Source organism: Pan troglodytes, chromosome 10 (genome assembly GCF_028858775.2).
Source record: "Pan troglodytes isolate AG18354 chromosome 10, NHGRI_mPanTro3-v2.0_pri, whole genome shotgun sequence".
Lineage (NCBI taxonomy): Eukaryota > Metazoa > Chordata > Mammalia > Primates > Hominidae > Pan > Pan troglodytes.
In genome coordinates, this window is record NC_072408.2 from 70,127,761 (window position 1) to 70,136,370 (window position 8,610).

At 37.7% G+C, this 8,610-nt stretch overlaps 1 non-coding gene across 1 annotated transcript; it reads left to right on the forward strand.

Moving 5' to 3' along the window:
• Positions 1 to 8,118: 8,118 nt before the first annotated feature.
• Positions 8,119 to 8,259, forward strand: LOC112205198 (U4 spliceosomal RNA). Its single transcript, XR_002939036.1, has one exon. It is a non-coding gene; the product is annotated as a U4 spliceosomal RNA (small nuclear RNA).
• Positions 8,260 to 8,610: the final 351 nt, after the last annotated feature.

Genomic DNA, 8,610 nt, shown 5'->3' on the forward strand with positions numbered 1-8,610 from the left:
CAGTAGTTTACGTTGTCAGCAGCAAAAGAAGAAACCTCAGGACAAGCAGAGAAAAGCAAGTGAGAAACACCCAGAAGAGAGGAGTTGAGCTGAGAGGACAAGAAAGGGACGATGTGAGGCCTCCCTTGAAGATGAGTTTGGACTTCAACATTGTTTCATAGCTTATTCTTCAAGAATTTTTTCCATTCACAGGATACATGTGTTGCCTACTGCATTTCAAGGGGCATCAGGAGAATAAAGACTTAACCGAGTCGAGAAATAGGCGAGTTGCTCCATCACTTGTCTACTTGCTGAAACTCCTTCTTTCTTCCCCTTTCCTGACATTTTTGCTGGGCAAGGAAAAGGAAGAGTTCCCAGGTAGCTGAAGATTGGACTATCACCCTAAATACATCATGGATATGCACAGCCTAAAGGTTTAGAAATAGAAGGAAGGTAGGAAATACCATACTAACCAGGCCCATATAGGACAAGGGATCCTCTGCAGTCAGATGATTTTTTTTTTTTTTTTGAGACGGAATCTCGCTCTGTTGCCCACGCTGGAGTGCAATGGCGTGATCTCGGCTCACTGCAACCTCCACCTCCTGGGTTCAAGCCAATCTCCTGCCTCAGCCTCCCAAGTAGCTGGGATTACAGGTGCCCGCCATCACACCGGGCTAATTTTTTGTATTTTTAGTAGAGACAGGGTTTCACTATTTTGGCCATGCTAGTCTCGAACTCATGACCTCGTGATCCGCCTCCCAAAGTGCTGGGATTACAGGCAGGAGCCACAGCGCCCAGCCAGTCTGATGATTTCTTTTTTCTTTTTCCTTTTTTCTTTTTTTTTTTCTTGAGACAGAGTCTCACTCTGTCACCCAGGTTGGAGTGCAGTGGAGTGATCTTGGCTCACTGCAACCTCTGCCTCCTGGATTCATGCGATTCTCTGCGTCTCAGCCACACAAGTAGCTGGGATTACAAGCGTGCGCCACAATGCCCGACTAATTTTTGTATTTTTGGTAGAGATAGGGTTTTGCCATGTTGTCCATGCTGGTCTTGAACTCCTGGCCTCAAGTGATCTGCCTGCCTTGGCCTCCCAAAGTGCTGGGATTACAAGCTGAGCCGCCGCGCCAGCCTGCAGTCTGATTTTTTAATGCATTAGGATTGGTCCTTCATTTTTCTATACACTCCCCTAGTCTGCTCATTAATGTGTAAAATTTCAGGCTTATAAAGCAAATTTTGTAAAAGAAAATGCATATTTGGCTAAATATGTAAAGTTCTATAAATGATTGTTCCTATAGTTTTGTTTTGTTTTGTTTTGTTTTTTTTCAGAAAATAAATTTAGCAAATTTATGAGGACGGAGGAAAAAGGAGTGAAGGGAGATTTATGAAGGGCCTAGAGAAAGAGCCTAGAAAAGTCAGTCTAGGAGCACAGAAGACCAACCCAAACTTTGACTGAAATTAGACTTAAGGCTGGCTCTGAAGTATTTGTTAAATCCTCTGTTTTTTGTCTCTGCTATTGAATCCAAAGATGGGTAGTACAAAAATATGACTATTCTCTAAGAATAAGTCAGTGTTAACTGGTAAGCAATAATACCTTATTTACACATAACTGAGATTACAATGTCTAGCTAGGCAGTACGGTAACTACCATACGGGGAAGTGGCCTTCAATGGAACCTGCAACTCCAGCCCTAATCCCCATAACAGATAAAATTTCTCCAGGTCTCACACATTAAAATAATGCTCAAGGGTAATTTGGGAGTATATCGTGTATCATATGCATACTCACATGTATCATATACATACAGTATGATTCGTAAATTGCACACATCCTACAGAAATTATATGAGCATGTAAAGCTATGTATATAAGAATTTTTCATTGCAGTAGTTCATAAGAGTAAAAATTCGGAACATCATTGTATTCGTTTCCTGGAGCTGCTTCTGTAACAACGTACCACAAACTGGGTGACTTTAAGCCACAGAAATGTATGGTCTCAGAGTTCTGGAAGCTAGATGTCCAAAATCAAGGTGTCTGCAGGGCCATGCTTCCTCTGAAAGCTGAAGGAGAAGCCTTCCTTGCCTCTTCCTAGTTTCTGTGGTTGCCAGCAATCAATCTTTGTGTTCCTTGGCTTGTAGATGCATCACTCCAATCTTCATAGTCTTCCCTGTGTGCATGTCTGTCTCTGTGTCTTTACAGGTCATTAGTCATACTGGATTAGGGCCCACCCTAACGATCTTATTTTAACTTGATCACTTTATAAAGTTCCTATTTCCAAACAAGATCACATTCCTTGGTAGAGGGGATTATGACTTCAACATAGCTTTTTGTGAAGGACACAATTCAACTCATAACAAACGTGGAAGCCTATCAATAGGGAAAACAAATTCTATATTTCTGCAACAGACCACTCTGTAGTCATTAAAAAGAGAGAGAGAGAGAGAGAGAAGTACTAGGTGCACTGACCTACAAAGGTGTCTTGCACATATTATTACTGCATATTATCTAATGCATAAAATATGTGTGGATATAGTATATTTATGTGTTAATTGACTGTTCATGTTATTGGTAAGGCTTCTTGTCAATAGTAGGCGATTAGTGGTTAAGTTTCGTGGTAGTCAGAAGTTATATGCAGGTTTTCAACTGTCTCCTAACCCTTGCATTATTCATGGGTCATCCACATAGAAACAGAAAAGATTAGTAATTGTTAGGAGATGGTGAGAAGTGGATGTGGCTGTAAAGGGGCAGTATCAGGAATCTTTGTGGTCTTGGAAATGTTCTTGACTATATCAGTGTCAACACCCTTGTTGTGATTTTGTGCTATAATTTTGTAAGATGCTACTAGTGGAGAAACCTGGTTAAGAGTACATGGGATCTCTATGTATTATTTTTTACAACTGGATGTGAATCGACGTTTAACTCCAAATAAAAAGTGTAATTTTTTAAAAAGTGTGTGCACTAAAATCTCAGAAATCACCACTAAAGAACTTATCTATGTAACCAAAAACCACTTGTACCCAAAAAACTATTGCAATAAAAATAAAAATTAAAAAAAAAAATAGCTCTCTTTTTTCTCTGACATGGTGGTGTGTGCTTGACTCCACTTATCACCGTGTCTTCTCACAAGACTTTCAGGATTAAGCATTTCCTGGCCAAGAAACAAAAGCAAAATCGTCCCATTCCCCAGTGGATTCGGAAGAAAACTGGTAATAAAATCAGGTACAACTCCAAAAGGAGACATTGGAGAAGAACCAAGCTGGGGCTACAAGGAATTGCACGTGAGATAGTGTCAAGGTCACGACCATCTTACCATATCAAGCTGAAAATGTCACCACTATCTGGACAGTTGTACGTGTTTTATTGTGACTATTTTTTTTCTCTGTGTATTTGCTGCATCTGTAGTGGTAGGTTAGATTCAGTAATGAATATGTGAGACCTTTCCTTTCAAAAACAAAAAAAATTTTAAGTGAAATTAAAACATAAGTGGACCCGTGTGGTTCAAATCCGTGTTGTTCAAGTGTCAACTGTAATTTGTCATTTCAAGAATGTTATATAAATGGAACCATATGGTATTTAACCTTTTGAAATTTCCTTTTTTCACTCACATAATTCTCTGGAGATTCACCCACGGTGTTGCATGTGTCAATAGTTCATTGCTTTTGATTGCTGAGTAGTATTCCATGGTATGGATATATCACAGTATATTTAACTAATCACCTGTGAAAGGGCCACCTGAGAGTTGCTTCCAGTTTTTGCTATTACAAATAAAACTACTATAAACATTCATGTGTAGGTTTTTGTGTGAACATAAGCCTTGTTCATAAGAAATGGCTAAACATAAGCAATGACTGGGTTGTATGATAGTTATTTAATTTTTAAGAAACTCCCATACAGGTTTCCAGAGTAACCATACTATTTTACATTCAAAATAGAAATATATGAATAATCCAGTTACTCTGCATTTTCTCCAGCATTTGGTGTTGTCTATTTTAATTCTAGCCATTCTGATAATTATGTAATGGTATCACATTGTCGTTTTAATTTGCATTTAATTTGCAAATATTTCTCACACTCTGAAACTTTCCATCTTATCCTCTTATTAGGAACTTTTGCAAAACAAAAATGTTTAATTTTGATGTGATCTAATTTATCAATTTTCTTTTTATGGATCATGCTTTTGGTGTCAAGTCTAAGAACTATTTGCCTAGCTCTAGATCCCAAATATTTTCTCCTATAATTTTTTTTCTAAAAGTGTTATAGCTTTACATTTTACATTTAATTCCATGATCCATTTTGTGTTAATTTTTGCATAAGGTAGGACTTAGGCCGGCCAGGCATGGTGGCTCACGCCTGTAATCCCAGCACTTTGAGAGGCCGAGGCGGGTGGATCACGAGGTCAGGAGATCAGGACCATCCTGGCTAACACGGTGAAACCCCGTCTCTACTAAAAATAAATAAATAAATAAATAAATAAATAAATAAATTAGCCGGGCGTAGTGGCGGGAGCCCGTAGTCCCAGCTACTCAGGAGGCTGAGGCAGGAGAATGGCGTGAACCCGGGAGGCAGAGTTTGCAGTGAGTGGAGATCGCGCCACTGCGCTCCAGCCTGGGCGACAGAGCAAGACTCCCTCCATCTCAAAAAAAAAAAAAAAAAAAAAAGACTTAGGCCAAAGGTATTTTTTCTTTTTTTTTTTATTCTTTCTTTTCGTGGTTTTTTTTTTTTCCATAGATGTCCGATTGCTCCAGCACCACTTGTTGAAAAGACTATTTTTTCTTTATTGAATTGATTTTGCACCTTTATCAAGTCAGTTGGGTATATTTGTAAGGGGCAATTTCTGGGTTCTCTATTCTGTTCCTGAGGTCTGTCTGTTTCTCCCTTTGACAACACCATGCATTCTTGATTACTATAGCTATAAAATCAGTCTTGAAATTAAGCAGACTAATTTCTCTTTTTCGAATTCATTTTAATCCATTCTTATGTATTTGCCTCTTCATAAAAATTTTGAAATAATCTTATACATATCTGCAAAAATCCTTCTAGGAATTCTTACAGAGACTGACCTGCAGCTGGGCATGGTGGCTCGCACCTGTAATCCCAGAACTTTGGGAGGCCAAGGGGGTGGATCACTTGAGGCCAGGAGTTCGAGACCAGCCTGACCAACATGGTGAAACCCCTTCTCTACTAAAAATACAAAAATTAACCAGGTATGGTGGCACATGCCTGTAATCCCAGCTACTCAGGAGGCTGAGGCAGGAGAAGCACTTGAAGCCAGGGGGCAGAGGTTGCAGTAAACTGAGATTGTGCCATTGCACTCCAGCCTGGGTGACAACGCAAGACTCTGTCTCAAAAAAAAAAAAAAAAAAAATGTTTTTTAAAAAAAGAGATTGACCTGCATATCAATTGGAGAGAACTGGCTGGGCACAGTGGCTCACACCTGTAATCCCAACACTTGGGGAGGCTGAGATGGGACAATCGCTTAAGGTCAAGAGATCAAGACCAGCCTGGTCAACACAGCAAGGCCCCATCTCTATTTAAAATGTTTATATAAAATTTAAACAAATAATAAAGAAAGAAAGAAAAGAAAAATATTGGAAAGAATTGGTATATCCTCTATATTGAATCTTCCAATCCATGATCATGGTATGTCTCTCCATTTACGTATATCTTCTTCAGTTGCTCTCATCAGCACTGTGCAGTCCTCAGCATACGAGGCCTGTACATGTTTTCTTAGATTTACACCTAAGTATTTCATTTTTTTTAGTCATTGAAAATGGTATTGTATTTTGAATTTCAGTGTCCAGGAATTCACTGCTGGTATAGAAATACAATTGATTTTTTTATGTTTATTTCACATCCTGTGACCTTGCTGAACTCACTTATTAGTTTTAGGAGATTGTTTTTGTAGATTCCTTAAGACTTTATATGTGGACAATCATATCATTTGCAAATAGGGACAATTTTATTTCTTTCTTTCCAGTTTATGTACTTACTTCCTTTTCATACCTTATTGTACTATGTTGAATAAGAGTGATAAGGTTGGACATACTTGCCTTTTTCCCCATCATAAAAGCAAAGCATTTAGTTTTTTACCCATTAAGTATAATGTTAGCTATAGGTTTCATATACATATTCCTTATAAAGTTGAGGAAGTTTCTCTCTATACCTATTTTTCTGAGAGTTTTTATCATGAATGTGTCAAATTTTGATAGATGCTTCTTCTACAATAATTGATATAATAATGTAACTTTTCTTTTTTAGTCTGTTAACATGATAGATTACACTGATTGATTTTTAAATATTGAACCAGCCTAGCATCCCTGGAATAAATATTAGCTAAATTCTATTAGCTAATATTTTGTTAAGGATTTTTGCAGCTGTATTCATGAGGGATATTGGTCCACAGTTTTCGTTTTTGTGTTGTGTATTGTTATTGTCTGGTTTTGGTATTAGGATAATAGTAGTTTTATAAAATGAATTTGTAAACATCCCCTCTTCTTCTATTTTTTGGCAATGATTATGTAGAATTGGTGTTAATTCTTCTTTAAATATTTCATAAAATTTCCCACTGAAATCATCAGGGCCTGGACATTTCTTTTTTGGGAGTTTTTAAATTATGAGTCTGATTTTCTTGAAAATGTCAGAGATATTCAAATTATCTATTTTATTTGGAGTGAGTTACAGTAGTTTGTGTTTTTTGAGGAATTGTTCTATTTTTCCTAAGTTTTCAAACTTATGTGTGAAAAGTGTTTATAGTATTTCCTCATCCTTTTGACAGATGCAGAATCTGTTGTGATAGCCCCCATTTTATTCCTGATATTGGTAATTTGTGTCTTCTCTTTTTCTTCATTAGTCTTGCTAGAAGTTTGTCAAATTTATTGACCTTTACAAAAAAAAATTTTAAAAAACCAGCTCTTTGTTTCATTGATTTTCTCTACTGCTTTCTGTTTTCAATTTCACAGATTTCTGCTCTTTATTATTTCCTTCCTTCTGCTTGCTTTGGGTTTATTTTGCTCTTTTTTTTTCCCCAGGCTCTTGAGATGGGAACATAGGTTACTAATTTGAAACTTTTTCTCTTTTCTAATGTAAGCATTTCATGCTAAAATTTCTCCCCCAGCACTTCTTTAGCCGTGTCCTACAAATTTTGATAAATTGTATTTTCAAGAGTGGGGCAGCAGTGGGAGTTCCAGCTCTCCATGTTGGGGTGGTCTCATTACTACTGGGTAATGGTGAAAATCCTGACTCCAATAGGCCTGCTTTGACACCAACCCAGTGGGAAGGGGTATGTAGCCCCTTTGCTGCCTGGTGGAGGTTGATGTCCAGACTCTCCATGTGGTCTTCAGCGACACAGCAGGGGGCCTGCCTTGTTACCTACCACAGGAATAAATGTGACAGCCTCTTGAGGCAGGAAGGCTAGGCTCTGTCACGTGGCCTCCGCTGGCACAGGTGAGGGTGGGGACACAGTTTTTTCTGTGGTGTTTGGCTATAGTAGGGTAAATATTGTCTTAAAGATTTCTGTTTTGGTAGGTTGCCTCTTTCCTACTTCTTTGCTAGAGAGAGCAGGCTTTTGTTAGGATTGTTTGTTTGTTTGTTTGTTTGCTTTGTCGATGCCAGTTAATGTTTCTGGGTAGCCAGGTTTTTAAGCTCCAGGGCTGGGATATATAAGCCAAAAAGAAAACCCCGGGAAACTCACCAGTATGTTGATCCTCAGGTTCCTAGGTCCCTGGCCAGTCTGCTTTCCTCTCTCCCAGCATCAGTCTTCTCTTATGTTTGTTTTGTATATAATATTCAGGGTTTTCAGTTGTTCTTAGTGAGAAGAACAGGGAAAAGAATATCTACTCCATCTTCCTGGAAGTGGGAATTGTACTTTTACTTTTTACTTTGTATAATAAATTATTCTTTTTAAATGGTGGGAGTATGAATGGTAACTTTTAACATTTTTCTTTTGTGTTTTTTACTGCCAAATATGCTAAACAATGAATCTACATGGTAAAGCTATGCGGTCTTCCAGCTATAAAATGCATATTTACATGAAAAATCTCAGATAACAGGAGGCAAAGATTCTTGTTCAGATTATTTATTTCATGCAACTGAAAATGTTTCTTCTTATAGTCTCTCATAATCCACATTTAAAGTATTACATATAAGCTTTGCACAGTGGCAGTATCATAGCCAATGAGGTTTATCCGAGGCACAATTATTGCTAATTGAAAACATTTCCCAATATCCTGCCATGAAGACTTGTAATATAGTTGGCATTAGCAATTTTTGACAGTCTCTATGGAGACTGAATATAATATTGTGTATATATATATTACATATAGCCTTGTAATAATTAAAGACATAGTAGATACAGCTTCTTTAAACCTGTATTCTCTCTTCTCTCTTAATCATACTCAAATAAGAGTAAAGAGTTCAAAAAGTAAAATATTACAAGGAAAAAATGGTAGTGGAGACAGATGCATAGAAATTTTTTAATGAAAGAAAGCAATTGCGTATATGGTAACTGACTTAAGAAACCTGAGGAAGAGGAAATCTAAACCAGGCAGTGAGGGAATGCCAACAAAAAGCAAACCCTAGGACCCTGGAAAAGTTCAGAACTTGGAAGTACATGGTAACTTTCATGGAGGTGAGGGTG